Source organism: Erpetoichthys calabaricus, chromosome 18, assembly GCF_900747795.2.
Source record: "Erpetoichthys calabaricus chromosome 18, fErpCal1.3, whole genome shotgun sequence".
NCBI lineage: Eukaryota > Metazoa > Chordata > Cladistia > Polypteriformes > Polypteridae > Erpetoichthys > Erpetoichthys calabaricus.
Window position 1 is genome coordinate 39,033,634 of NC_041411.2, and position 14,855 is coordinate 39,048,488.

Consider the following 14,855-nt stretch of genomic DNA (forward strand, 5'->3'; position numbering starts at 1 on the left):
CACAGTTTGCTGGTCATGTTTTGTCTCATTTTGTATCTTATTAATTGAGGAAAAAGAAACAATTAAGGGGTATGAGTCTCCAAGAGTAAGTCAGTTAAAATGAATTCATCCATCCATCCATCCATCCATCCATTCATTATCCAACAGAAGTTAATTAGCAGCAAAAACAGGTCACTAATTAAGAAAAGGGTTAAAATGAAAACCTGTAGCCACTGTGGTCCTCCAGGACCTGAGTTGGGGATCCCTGCTCTAAAATCTTGTGGCAAGCCTTCCCAGTAGAATGGAGGCTGCTATAGCCACAAAGAGAGGCCAACTTCATATTAGTCCCCATGATCTTGGAATGAGATGTCCAACAAGCTTGTGTGCTGTAGATGTAATGGTCAGGTGTCCATAAACGTTTGGCCATATGGTGTAGCTGCCCAGTGTTCATCTCATATTCTCTCTCCGTTGACCTCCAGTTGGAATTAGGCAGGTTTGGAAAATGAACGAATAGTTCAGTACCCTGTATAAAATTTGTTATTCATGTTAAACGTGCAATTTATTCTCCTATAAGCTTTATCTGTTGTCATCTGTTCACTCTGTGCAACTGTAATTTAGTATCTCTGATTCTTATTGTTTTATCTTTCTGATTGCTTGTGATAGATGCAATAATTATAAAAATGTGTCTCCACTAACAGCTGCAGTATGTTGTCTTTTCAAATAGATTTAGCAGCTTTTCATTTGCTTTTAAAGAGGAAGAGATGCAATCAAGCTGTAATGAAGCATTCTTATAACCGATTACAGTTTAATAATGGATACATTATTTTATATTGATTATAACAACTGGTACCCATATTTCAGATTATGTTACAGTGATCTGAATGTCTTTTCCATTTTACAGTTAAAAATCCGCTTAATTGCTTTGCAGTCAAACCCAATCAAGTAAAGCAACTATCAATACTAAGATGCTGTTTTGCTAAATATAATATAGTGTGAATACGACCGGGGTGTGCTCACTTGCTTTACATCTGTATGTTTATTTTTTTAATAGATGACAGTCATGCCGTTCAATGAGATGATAAAGGATAACTTTCAGTTTTTTGTTTTTTTTGGAAATTCACATTCTATAAATAATTAGTTTACTTTAGAAATCAATCTGCCATATCAAGCTGTTGTCCTTGCTGCTCAACAAGTCATTTTCTTGGAATGTCTTCTTTTTGGAGTCGAAGCCACTAAATCCCTGATGTTTTTTCAAGTCATTTTCTGTAGCTGTAGGTGTGTATGCACTCCCCTTCACTTCAAAAACCTACAATGAATGTATCAGAATTAAACTACATATGCCTTGTTGTGTCCACTATTATCTTTTCTCACAGATGAAAATAAGATTTCATTTTTGCTCCTGTTACTGGTGTTGCTATCGGCCCAAACTGTTTGATCCTCCAGCTGTTTTCCACTTTTTTGCTTAGGTGACTTAATATTTCATCTGCCATATAATGCACACTTTAGAAATATGCTTACATCAGTGTTTTCCTTCATTTTGAAACTAACTACATCATATGCGAAAGCAAACTTTTGCCCATACAAAATAAAGCTAAAAATTAAATTTATAACAGTATTATGCAAAAATTCTGCATGGTGAGCCAGTTTGGGAGTTGTTATTTACAGTTATTAATCTATTTATTTATTTTACTCCCAAGTTACCAACATTGTTGCCAGTACCCGATATCTGTAGTAACCATAGCAACAGATAACTGATAGCAAGGAGACTCGAAGCAGCAGTTAACACAGACCCCCATTTTCAGATGAATTATTATGTCCCATTGAGGGATTCAGTGAAGCAAAGTACCTGTCAGCAGCACTTGAAGCATTAATGCCCTTGCACATCTTTAATTTCTTAATCCACCACATGCTTCATCTCCCTACACAGATAAAGAAAACATATTTATGCCAAAGTGTTTTTTTTTTGCTAGATTAAATCTAGTAAGTGTTACTGTCAGCAAGTAAGTCAGTTCAATTTTATTCTTCTAATAAAGCACACTTATATGCCCAGAATGCTGCACATACATTACAAATATAGCAAAATAATACAAAGAAATAGTTTTTAAAAAGTTTTTAAAATCATCACAAGGTCTTCAGGTACAGGTTTCGCTCTGTTAGGTCAGCTGCACTCAAATAGGCCGCAGTGCAATCGAACGAGTACAGTTAAAGCAGAATATAAGAAGAGTCTAATAATGAATTAATCATTAATGATGACACCTCCAGTCCAATTTACACCGAAGATGCTGTGATTTGACAAAAATGGTAATAAACTAAGCCAGTTCTACAGTTTTACAAAAGTAATATCAAGAACCTACTCAGCACCTTTAACAAACATTGACGATAGAATGTAGACATACACATGGAGCGGTGACAGTGACATCAAAACTCACACCATCAGAAACACAATGATTTATTTATTTTACGGTGGGGACACACCCACCCTTGACCTGGCATGCACACACTCACTCACAGAGACACAGTTATTGGCCCAGTGAATTGATAAATAAAAATGAAATATATTAATCAAATGAAGAAAAAAGAACATGCAATATAACAAAAACACATATGCAAAAAGGCCCTCCCCAGATCCCTGAAGGCGATAATAAATCCAAAGACAACATAACAAACAGTAAACACCTAACAATAAACACTAATGACAATTTCCAAAACACAGTCCAAAATAGCAGAGGTAGTTGACAATAGCTGGGAGAGTGAAAAAATCCTGTGAACAGTTCACTGTAAGCAATGTAAAATTTTGTCCTACCAGTTTCCTGATACGATGTGGGATGAGGTGATTGGGAGCGCTCCCTCTGATGAAGACTCCCATGAACAGGCAGGCACAAAACAGACCATGCATCCAGACAGGAACGGTAATCCAAGGTAATCAACGGGTAATCCCAATGGGTGAACAGCATATGAGCAGTCAGAGCGTTTTGCCGGTTCCCCTTTTAAAGATCCCACAGGCTCAGTCTTCTTCCCAGCAGCCCCTTCCGCCCTCCAAAAAACTGTCCAATAGCATTGTACCCCCGGGGCCACCTGGATATGTAGTACCCTTTAATGTAGCGCTGCTACACACATATACTCAGAAACCAAATATAGGAGTCCCACTATAGCATCTACCTCCTTGTGGTGTGTGATGGATATCTGGCCAAGTAACAAAAAGATTCAGTTCACTAGGTACAATACAAACACTTTACTGTAGACACCAAACAGAGAAAGAAAAAGAAATCTTACAATAGTGAGTAGTTCTACAATGCTGTAATCCCGCAGACAAACGTCCATATTCATTTGACCTTGGCCTCAGCTTGACTGAAGTCAGAGTCCTGCGCTGCATGTGTTTGAACTACCCATAAGCCATTGCAGACATGCTGTATTGTCTCAGCTTCCATGTGTTTTTAAATTGCCTTTACTTTTTGATGTTCTCCCATATATTCAAATATATCTTTAACCGATTATGAATCACTTATGTCCAAGTGCCATATCATATTTTTTTTATGCCACTTTAATAGATGGTATTAAAACACATGCTTACAGTCCTTTTGTTCTTTTTGTTTTTGAGCTGTTTCAGTCTTACCTACATTCACATATTTTTAGCTTTATTCTTTAAACTGTAAAATTTCTTTTTGCCATGTATATTCCATTAAAATTATTAAAAGAGAGAGATGGCAGCTGAAACGTAGTTCACTATCATATTATGTGTTTGTCTTCATTTTCAAGGCTTTTCAGTTATTAAAAATGGCACTATTTAATGAGATACACATTTGGAGAGCCAAATTTCATTTTTTTATTGTATAATATTTACTTTTAGTGCTGGGTCCTCTAGTTATGAGCAGAGTTTTTATTGCTAGCATATCTGCTTTATAAAGCCCACTTGTAATTATGTTCTGCTAAATGAGATATACCATAGATGACTTGATTGTATTTCTAGCATAATATAGCACACACTGTTCATGTTGTCATTCAAAGTAGATGCATTTGCATTAAACAGTTAAAATGGTTGATGTTGTGCTTACAGTATCTGTTATTTATCAACTCTTTTTGCATTCATCTATAAATGTCCATCTCATAGCTGAAGTTACATCTTTGGTCAGTTGTACTAGATGTTCACCCATTCGTATGAGACATTGTTGTAGTACACTAGCCTTCTGCTTTGTTTTTCATACTGACACACATAATTAAATTTTGCATATTTTTGATTCTTCTCAAGAAAACGTGCTCTTGTTGACCAACAGGAATTCCATTTTATTGTACTTTTATTTATCTACGGTTTTTAGGTGAGCAAATTACTATCAGGAGACTATTATTGTAGCTGCAGTGACATGAGGCTTAGAACTAGAAGTAGCTAATGAAGTGATATGTCATAACCATACTGTGGTTTATGGTTGACCTATTATAAGAAGAAGAATAGTATAAAGAGGACCCTGACATGAAGTAAGCCTTCTAATCTTAGATACAAAACACTGTTCACTCACCCATGACACTTCTTTTGATAGATTAAAAGCTGCTTGTACTTTATCTAATCTTCTTGTGACAAGTCTTCATTACACAGCAAGAATTCAGGATCATTTTCTTATTCTGCCATATGCTTCACTGAAAGTAAAATTTCAGAAAGCACTTGGTTAAGATCCTAGCAGTAACATGTCAGCCCCATTTTGCTCATGCTGGTTTTCATTTTTCACTTTGTATGTCACTTCTCAGTTATTAGGTCAACTTCACCTTATTAGACTGGGCAGCAATCTGGGTTTAACTTTTATGGGAAACCATTGAGCTGTCCGTTGCCTGAACTTGCTCATTTAGATGGGGCTTATGGGATTATTTGTTCATACAGCACAAGTCTGGAAACAAGTCTGTCTGGAGGAGGCATCGGTTTTTCACAGGGCACAGGGAATTTCAAGTCTCCAGCTAAAATTAACTTGTTTGGAATTCGTAAGAAAAACCCAGGGATCCAGGGAAAAAATCCCGTGTAGAACATCCAAGCTGCAAATGGCCAGTCACTATGCTGGGATCTGAACCCAGTCTTCTGGAGATATTAGTGAATAGCTAGCCACAGTGCATGTTACTTTAAGAAAATGGAGAAATTGCATTCTCGATAAGTGATTTCTTCATCTTACTAGTTGTATGCTGTAACTTGTTAGGCTAATGTTACATAATTAGGATGGGGCTTAGAATGGAGAAATAATAAACTGTGTTGTGTTTTTCAGTCATTGAATAGCATCAGGATTATAAGTAGAATATATATTTGAAATTATAAATCCAAATGGTATCTAACATGACGTTATTGTAATTTAGGGTCGAGAGAGCCTGGGACCTATCCCAGCAGAACACGAGAAGAAGCAGCCCTGACCAGTCCATCACAGATCCCTCACACACACACACACACACACTATTACAGGGGTCAACCACACAGACATCAACCAGGTTTGGGTTGAGGAGACCCTGTGTAGGGTCTTTAAAATGTCTGCAAGTGCATCTGTACAGCGAAATCCTAATCCAAGCACTTTTTCATCAGAGGAATCCACAAATATACACTGATCTTTCTGTGTTTAGACAATATACCGTATATCTGACCATTGTAAAACACTTTGAAAGTAATAATAATTTTTCATTAATATAAATCTTTTTTTTTTTTTTACTTTGTTTGAAGAAAATAACATTGCATATAATCAAGTCAAATGTATACAACCAATGACTTCATAGTCATACTAGAAAAACAAATCGGCAAGCAACAGAATTCAACCCTAACCTGAGTAAGTATATGAATAAATTTAATAATATAAAGCTTAAATTATTAATTATTGCTTAAGATAAACCTGTGTTTTAATCATTTTATTATAAACTAGCCGTCCACCGCGGCTCCGCCCGCTTAGTAGTTGAACAGGTCAGTGAGGAAGGCCCCGCCCAGCTCCCCACTCCTGACGTCACGCTTCCCCTGCCCCTCGGCCCACAGCCTCTGTCTCAGATTAGTGCAAAATCAACCAGAATGTTCAAAGCAAATTATAGAAGAAAATCTGATCTGAATCCGTTAAGTAGTTCCCTCATTCGCTAGCTAAGCAGACGTAAGGTACGCCCCGAGACTGGTGCGTGAGTGAGGAGGGTCCTGCCCCCCTCACCTTGGCTCACTGCATGTCTCAGATTCGCGTAAATAAATCGATACTGCAATAGTGTGATGAAAGAAGTCGCAAAATAAACTGGAGTGTTCAAGCAAACTATAGAAAAAAACCCGATCTAAATCTGTTAAGTAGTTATCTCGTGAACAATAGACAGACAGACGTTGGATTTTATATATAGAGAGAGCACTTACAGGGTTTTCCACCCAAAAATATTTTCCTTGTAAAAAAGTTTCTTTGTTAATTAATTTGTAGTGATGGCCGAGAAAAATGTTTATTCACATGTTTTCATGCAAACATACAGTATTCTGATAGAATAAGTCCCTATGGTGACAAATGCTGCACAATAGTAAAGAGTATCAAAAGGCCCATGAAATGGACTCGTGTTACTCGTGTCACATAATCCACATGCTGTTTTATGCTCACAAGGTCTTGTCACAAATGTGCATCAGAAGACCTCCCCACAGGCTCAGTTGAGATTTGTAATTACCTGCTAAGATGAGAGATGACACTGCTGCTAACATTGTCATCTCCTTCTTTCTCCACAGCACTGAGAAGCCCTCCAAGTGAGGCCATTTGACCCCGCCCCTTCCAGTCCAGCTGCCATAAAACCCCAGGCCTCCTGGAAGGAGGTGTCATTACTGGCTCGAGTGACCTGCCTGACGGAGCTCCACTAGCAGCAGCTAAAGCCATCCAGTAATTTATTTGCCTGATTTTTCCCACATATGGGACATAGGCTGAAGAGAATCTTTTCTACTCTGTTTTAGCTTTGTCCTTGGACAATAAAAGGGCCGACCCGTTTGATGTCCCAGAATTTCTTCTTTTTTCAGAACTCTCATTCCCATACTTGACACAGTCTCAAACACATGCATTTTTACTAAACAATTGTTAAGTAAATCACTTCCGGAGAACCCTCTTGTGAGCTAAAATAGAAGATGCCCCGATGCAAATGAACATCACTGTGCTTTATGTGATATCAACAGTGCAAAGTTCACAGAAAGACGTTTAGAACTAACGATTAAAAGTTAAAGAAAGGAAAGTGAAAACATTATAAGGATGAGTCCAGTAACACCTCATTTATTGTTTATCCAAGTATCTGTTATTTATTTAATCATTACATTTATTTAATGTTTATTGTTTATTAAATAAATAATGTTTATTTTAGTATTTATTTATTAAGAATTTATTATTTATGTAACACCTTATTTATTGGCCATCATTGAGCTTTATGTGATATCAATAGTGCAAAGTTAATAAAGAGACGTTTACAACTAAAGGTTAAAGGTTAAAATAAATTGAAAACATTATCAGGATGAGAATGTGCCTTGTGCAGGTGCGTTCAAAAAGCAGTTCACCTGGGCATTTTCAGAGATCACTTAGGTAGATCCATTTTCTACACTGTGATGTGTTGGGCTGGTAACATCACCTCAAGAACCGAATCAACCAACCAATTAAAAGGGAAGGCTTAGTTATGGGACACACACTGGAGCCCCTGGAGGTCATAGGGAAGGAGACAACTAAAACAAAACTGAGTGCCATTATGAACAATGCTGCACATCCTCTCTCTGACACACCAACACTGAGGACTTTCAGCCTACAAATTATTCAGCAGAAGTGTGTCAAGAAATGAGACTGGGGACCCTTCATAGCAGCAATGACACGCCTGCATAATGCCTCACTGAGACTGGGACATTCAAGTCACAAGTCTTTCTTTTTCATTATCTTGGTTTTCAGCCATTCTTGGTGTGTGTTGAGACCATAGTGTGGGTGTATATCTATTTATTCATCTACCTCTTTATTGATTTAAAGAGCTTATGTAAAAATCCAAATTTCCCCCTGGGGACAAATAAAGTTCTATCTATCTATCTATCTATCTATCTATCTATCTATCTATCTATCTATCTATCTATCTGTCTATCTATCTATCTATCTATCTATCTATCTATCTATCTATCTGTCTGTCTGTCTGTCTGTCTGTCTGTCTGTCTGTCTGTCTGTCTGTCTGTCTGTCTGTCTGTCTGTCTGTCTGTCTGTCTGTCTGTCTGTCTGTCTGTCTAAATAATCGTGAAGTACTCCTTCTTTGGATACGAATATACAGGTAAATGTCACAGTGTCGGGCAGGACTACAATTCAAGTGCTCGTTCACGTCTGTGCATTCCATTTTTGTTCATGAGAGCATTTTCTGCAAGTGGTTTATTTAACAATAGTAAATATACATGTGTTTGTGACGTTGTGACTCGGCCCCTTGACGTGTGGATTATGAGACACCCTAACTTGAGATTTTTTCATTGGCCATTTTGATATCATTTGCTGTTGCCCAGCATTGGCTGCCATAGACCCCCTGTCATATCAGAAATTTTATTATCTTTGTTCTGCATAAAAACAGGACATTGAAACTTTCTCGGTAATTACTACAAACTACATGTGGTTGGTAACATATCAAGAAAATATTAATTTTGGGTGGAGTTTTCTTTTAAAGTAAATAATTCATAAGTTTAAAAGAATTCAGATATCTTTTTACTTTTAAAGTAAGTGAAGACTGTTGTAAGAGCCATTTTCCTAGTTCTATAAGATTCATGAATATTTTATTAGATGACAATGCATAATCTATGGGAGGTTCCTATAACCCCCATAAATAGAATTGTATTGGTATATTCTTGTCATTTCTAACAGCTTGGAGTAAACATTATTCTTCAGTTAGTTAGTGACAGCCTCGCCATGAGTAAGGTGTGGAAGGCATAAGGTTTTAAACCGTTAAAAACCGTATGCCTCTATACCTTACACGTGGCAAGGCTGTCACTAACTGAAGAATAACTGAGTCTGTCCTTTAAGTCCCCTACCCCCAGCCCCCCCAGAAGGACATGTGTGGAGCTGCTGGTGATAATACAGAATCAAAGTGCTGTGCTCGGACATCGGCCTGAATATGTGAAGCTTATCTTACACTGTGGTGACATCATTGAACAATACAGAGGCGTAACTTCAGAGGTGTAGTGTCTGAAATCTAATCAGGGGTTTGGCTGATTTTCTCACATACAGGCTGTTTGTTAACAGTGATACATTGAATGACTTCCCTTATTGTTATATGTAGTTTGTAATTTTCTGTGTTAATGTGACCAACAGCTTCAAAATATATTAAAATCTTATATTCTGAGAATGAAGTAAAAGCCATTTGGCAGGTGTTCAGTGGATGGTGTGAAAAACTGATAGCTAGCAATGTTCTCTTTCATATTAAGAAAAAAATGTCACTAAGTCCACATTAGCTCAGTTTAGTCTTAAAAGAGCAAAAATATAAGACAGCATTGGTTTTCTCAACATTGGAAGGCTGCCTCATCTGTTATGACGAGCTGCCCAACTGGCAATGGAATTCCCGTGCAGGTTGAAGTCCAAAACAGAATTGATTTCGGTTTGACAAGATGGCGGATTTAAAGACCATGACAGGAAGTGATGTCATTGAGGCCGGAACCGGAAATCGATGTTCTCTGGGGGGTGAGGGGATTGGGGTGATGTGGGCCGGAAGTGACATCATCCATGACACCAGGACCGGAAATGACGTCATCAAAAACGTCGGCACCTAATGGGATTTCCCGAGGATAGTCTGCAGAGGATGGAGAGAGAGAGTTAGTGCAGCTCGCCACCCCCTGGTCTGGCGTGGTATTACTATTATTTAAGCCCTCTAGCTGCTTTTCATGTTCACGTGTGTGACACCAGTAAAATGCCTTATTACCCTAGGGAACAAATTCCCCACCCTGCCACACATTCAAGCTCCAAAATGTAAATTTTGCATAAATTCAAGGTATGAACATTTCAAACTTTCTCATTTTTATACAAGATCAAGCTACACTATTGTTAATAGATTAAAAGTATGTAATTAGAAACACACTTGTACATAACAAAAATCAAAAGGCACACACACAAGGGCAGCACAATGGCACAGTGGTAACTGCCTCACAGTAAAAAGACCAGGGTTCGGTCTAGCTGAGGTGCTCGTTGCTCATTTTGATCCTCTCATGGTTCATTTTGGTGCGTTGTAGTATCAATTTGGTATGTCACCAGTTCAATTAGATACGTTTATGTATTATTTTGCGACACGTTCATCTCCAGAAAATGTCCAAAAATTATTACTTACGTTATTGTGTTGGGCAGAAAGGAAAATTTGGGCACAGGTTTTTGGAATTTCAGTTCCGGCCTGATGGTAAAATGAGATATGCCAACAACAGCAATTATAAGAACAATTTAATGATTAGGAATGAGGCCTACATCCATAAAATTGTAATGGAAGAAGTCAAGAGGATAATTGAGGACATTGAGCTTTGTGGCCCCCACCTGACAGAGTCGGATGTCAGGAGTCGGAGATAGTAATCGGAGATGAGGATATTTCGTTCACGACTTCCACGATTGGGTCTATGATTGATGTATACCAGTCCAAAGATCCTGAAGGTCTCAGAGTGTTTTTTGAGATTTGAAATGTCTAGTGTTCAGTCTAATTGGCTTGCACTTCAAGATTAAACCAATTTAAGAACAACTTTACAGTAGCTGTGAGAAGTTCTTTTTTTATAGCTTTCTGTTTAGAATTTGTATTTTGTACATTATTTTTGTGGGGAAAATGTTTTTTTTATTTAAAAAAAAAGACGAGAGTACACATCCCGAATCTTCCCTTTGTGGAGTTTGCTTGTTCTTCCCGTGTCTGTGTGAGTTTCCTTGGGATTCTCCAGCTTCCTCCCACAGTCCAAAGGCATGCAGGTTAGGTGAACTGGTGTGTGTTTGTGTGTGTGTGTGTTTCTCCTGTGATGGGCTACTGCCCAGTCCTGGGTTTGTTTTTGCCTTGCACACAATGCTAATGTAATGAAGCTTAAGTGGCCTTCCAATAACAGGCATCCGGTGTTATTTATTTTTGATTGTAAGGGACAAATCCCATTAGTGTTGTGTTAAGATGAATTTTAATAGGAAAGAGAGCCATTGCAAAGCTGGAGGTAGTTAACATCATCTAAACCCCTGTTATGTAAATGGTATATTCCCAACAGGAAAAGGGGCACACACACCTGTGTGAGCGCTCAGTTCTTTAATGGCCGCTGGGAGGTGAGGGTATTTTTTTTCTTTTGGCTTCTTACAGTGTTTCAATTGTTAATCATAAAGTACCGTTTCAATATCTAAATGTAAATATATTTTCTATTACAGGACATGCAGTTGATTAGGCCCTGTAAACATTTTGTATTACAGGTATCTGTTATGTTTCTTCTTCTTCTTCTTGTTCTTTTGGCTGCTCCCGTTAGGGGTTGTCACAGCGGATCATCTTCTTCCATATCTTTCTGCCCTCTGCCTCTTGTTCTGTTACACCCATCATCTGCATGTCCTCTCTCACTACATCCATAAACCTTCTCTTAGGCCTTCCTCGTTTCCTCTTCCCTGGCAGCTCTATCCTTAGCACCCTTCTCCCAATATACCCACCATCTCTCCTCTGCACATGTGCAAACCAACGCAATCTCACCTCTCTGACTTTGTCTCCCAACCGTCCAACTTGAGCTGACCCTCTAATGTCCTCATTTCTAATCCTGTCCATCCTTATCACACCCAATACAAATCTTAGCATCTTTAACTCTGCCACCTCCAGCTCTGTCTCCTGCGTTCTGGTCAGTGCCATCATCTCCAACCCATATAACATAGCTGGTCTCACTACCGTCCTGTAGATCTTCCCTTTCATTCTTGCTGATACAATAAAAGAGTTTTGTAATGGCCACTGTGAGGGCATACAGGTGATGAGACCCTACAAACATTTTGTATTACAGTGAAATAAAAAATTACAGATATGTTTGAAGAACCCCTTTTTGTGGCCTCTGTCTGCACATAAACCATAACACAGAGGCCAACCTGACATGGAGGTTAAACTAGTAACCCCCAGTTACCCCCAAGACCCTGGTCTGGATTAAGCAAGTTAGAAAATGACATGAGACACAGACAAATTATCCATTACATCGCGTTAAAACTCCCAAGTACCGTATTTTTGGGCAGATGAAGAAATACCACCTTTAGTTTTACATACAAACAATTCAGTATTTAACAATGTAAGACAAAAAATGGTGGTACTTCAGAACATTTCATTACCTGGAGGTGGTACACCAAGACAAAAGGTTGAGAACCCCTGGTATGGACAACGACAGAATAATAAAGTTATTCTTTGCTTAAATATTTTTCAGATAGCCTCCTGAGTTGAAGGGGAAAAAGTAATAACTAGACATGATGGATATAACACAGCACATCTCATTAGCCCTATGGCACTCTAGTTAACCTCTCAACAGTACCTTTAACGTATCTAAAGGGTAGCAGAACATCTAGTGAAATCAAACCATCTACCTTAAATTTGACAGCTAATGTGTGACGGTATAACTTCAGTGCTGTTCCCATTTTAAAAAAAAAAAAAACTTTCTAAGTGCTTTTTATATCAAACTAGCTGCATAGTTTTGCTTCATTGCTTCTTGAGAACAATACTTTCCTTTATCCCAGTGATAAATTAAGTGGAACCTTTTTAATGGGAACAGAGGTGTGTGTGATTACTAAGTGTCTTTGACAGGGGAATTTGAGATTGGAATGTGAGCTGGCTCAATAGTTTGATAATTAAAGCGACCCTCTGGAGTATTTAGAGTGCCACCTTAGGGGCCAAAGATGTTTGTGAGTTACCATTTTTGTCATCTTGAAAGAAAGTCACAAAAAGAGACAAGATGCATTTTGTCCTTTTCAATCAGTAATTGCAGCTGGATCAAGTTTATTAAGGAATCCCTGCCATCTCATCAAGTGTCCAGGAGTGAATAGTTTGAATGAATTTTATTTAAAAGAAAGCAAATTTTACTATGTGGTGGGATTACCGTAATGTTCAGTATGTGTGTATATACTGTATATATATATTGTAAGATGCAGCCCGGACACAGACAGACAGACATCATATTTTCACCCAACACACGTTTATTTACACTATTTACAGTTCAATTATGCACAAACCCAGTGCCTCCAGCACCAATCCCCCAAAGTCCAGGCCTCTCTTCTCAGTGCCTGCTTCCTTCAGGCCGCCTCCACTCAGACTTCGTCCACTCCTCACCCGACTCCAATCTTCTTCTGAAGGGAGGCGGCCCCTTTAAATAAGCACCCGGATGTGCTCCAGGTGCTTCCCGACACTCCTCCGCTGACACTCCCCTGTGTGGCGGAAGTGCCGGCTGTATCCCCAGAAGCACTCCAGGTGTCCCTGTTCCTCTTCCCCCCAGCACTTCCTGGTGTGGCGGAAGTGCTGAGGTCCAGGGCTCTCTAGGCACTGGGGCGCCCCCTGGCGGTGACCACGGGCTCCTACAGGGTTGAGCTTCCCAGTTCTGTACCCGTGGCCCCCAAAGCAACCAGGGCAGTCGCCCCCTCGTGGTCTGGAGGAGGTACAAGCCCTCCTCCGGTCCTCCTGGGCGTCCCGGCTGGGTACCACCCCCATCCGGGTACCACTATGTATATATATATTTTGTATAAAAAAACTGAGAAATCCCATGTACATAAGTATTCACAGCCTTTGCTCAATACTTTGTCAATGCACCTTTGGCAGCAATTACAGCCTCAAGTCTTTTTGAATATGATGCCACAAGCTTGGCACACCTATCCTTGGCCAGTTTCGCCCATTCCTCTTTGCAGCACCTCTCAAGCTCAATCAGGTTGGATGGGAAGCGTCGGTGCACAGCCATTTTAAGATCTCTCCAGAGATGTTCAATCGAATTCAAGTCTGGGCTCTGGCTGGGCCACTCAAGGACATTCACAGAGTTGTCCTGAAGCCACTCCTTTGATATCTTGGCTGTGTGCTTAGGGTCGTTGTCCTGCTGAAAGATGAACCGTCACCCCAGTCTCAGGTCAATAGCGCTCTGGAGCAGGTTTTCATCCAGGATGTCTCTGTACATTGCTGCAGTCATCTTTCCCTTTATCCTGACTAGTCTCCCAGTTCCTGCCGCTGAAAAACATCCCCACAGCATGATGCTGCCACCACCATGCTTCACTGTAGGGATGGTATTGGCCTGGTGATGAGCGGTGCCTGGTTTCCTCCAAACGTGACGCCTGGCATTCACACCAAAGAGTTCAATCTTTGTCTCATCAAACCAGAGAATTTTCTTTCTCATGGTCTGAGAGTCCTTCAGGTGCCTTTTGGCAAACTCCAGGCGGGCTGCCATGTGCCTTTTACTAAGGAGTGGCTTCCACCTGGCCACTCTACCATACAGGCCTGATTGGTGGATTGCTGCAGAGACGGTTGTCCTTCTGGAAGTTTCTCCTCTCTCCACAGAGGACCTCTGTAGCTCTGACAGAGTGACCATTGGGTTCTTGGTCACCTCCCTGACTAAGGCCCTTCTCCCCCGATCGCTCAGTTTAGATGGCCGGCCAGCTCTAGGAAGAGTCCTGGTGGTTTCAAACTTCTTCCACTTACGGATAATGGAGGCCACTGTGCTCATTGGGACATTCAAAGCAGCAGAAATTTTTCTGTAACCTTCCCCAGATATGTGCCTCGAGACAATCCTGTCTTGGAGGTCTACAGACAATTCCTTTGACTTCATGCTTGGTTTGTGCTCTGACATGAACTGTCAACTGTGGGACCTTATATAGACAGGTGTGTGCCTTTCCAAATCATGTCCAATCAACTGAATTTACCACAGGTGGACTCCAATTAAGCTGCAGAAACATCTCAAGGATGATCAGGGGAAACAGGATGCGCCTGAGCTCAAT

The 14,855-nt window shown here is 39.8% G+C and overlaps 1 protein-coding gene and 1 pseudogene across 2 annotated transcripts in view; both read left to right on the forward strand.

Annotated features, from left to right (window-relative positions):
* Positions 1-14,855, forward strand: part of LOC114668740 (MICOS complex subunit mic25-a-like) — a 487,502-nt gene that overhangs the window by 429,862 nt on the left and 42,785 nt on the right. The window lies entirely within an intron of this gene.
* On the forward strand, positions 10,230-10,641 carry LOC114668741 (protein mago nashi homolog; annotated as a pseudogene).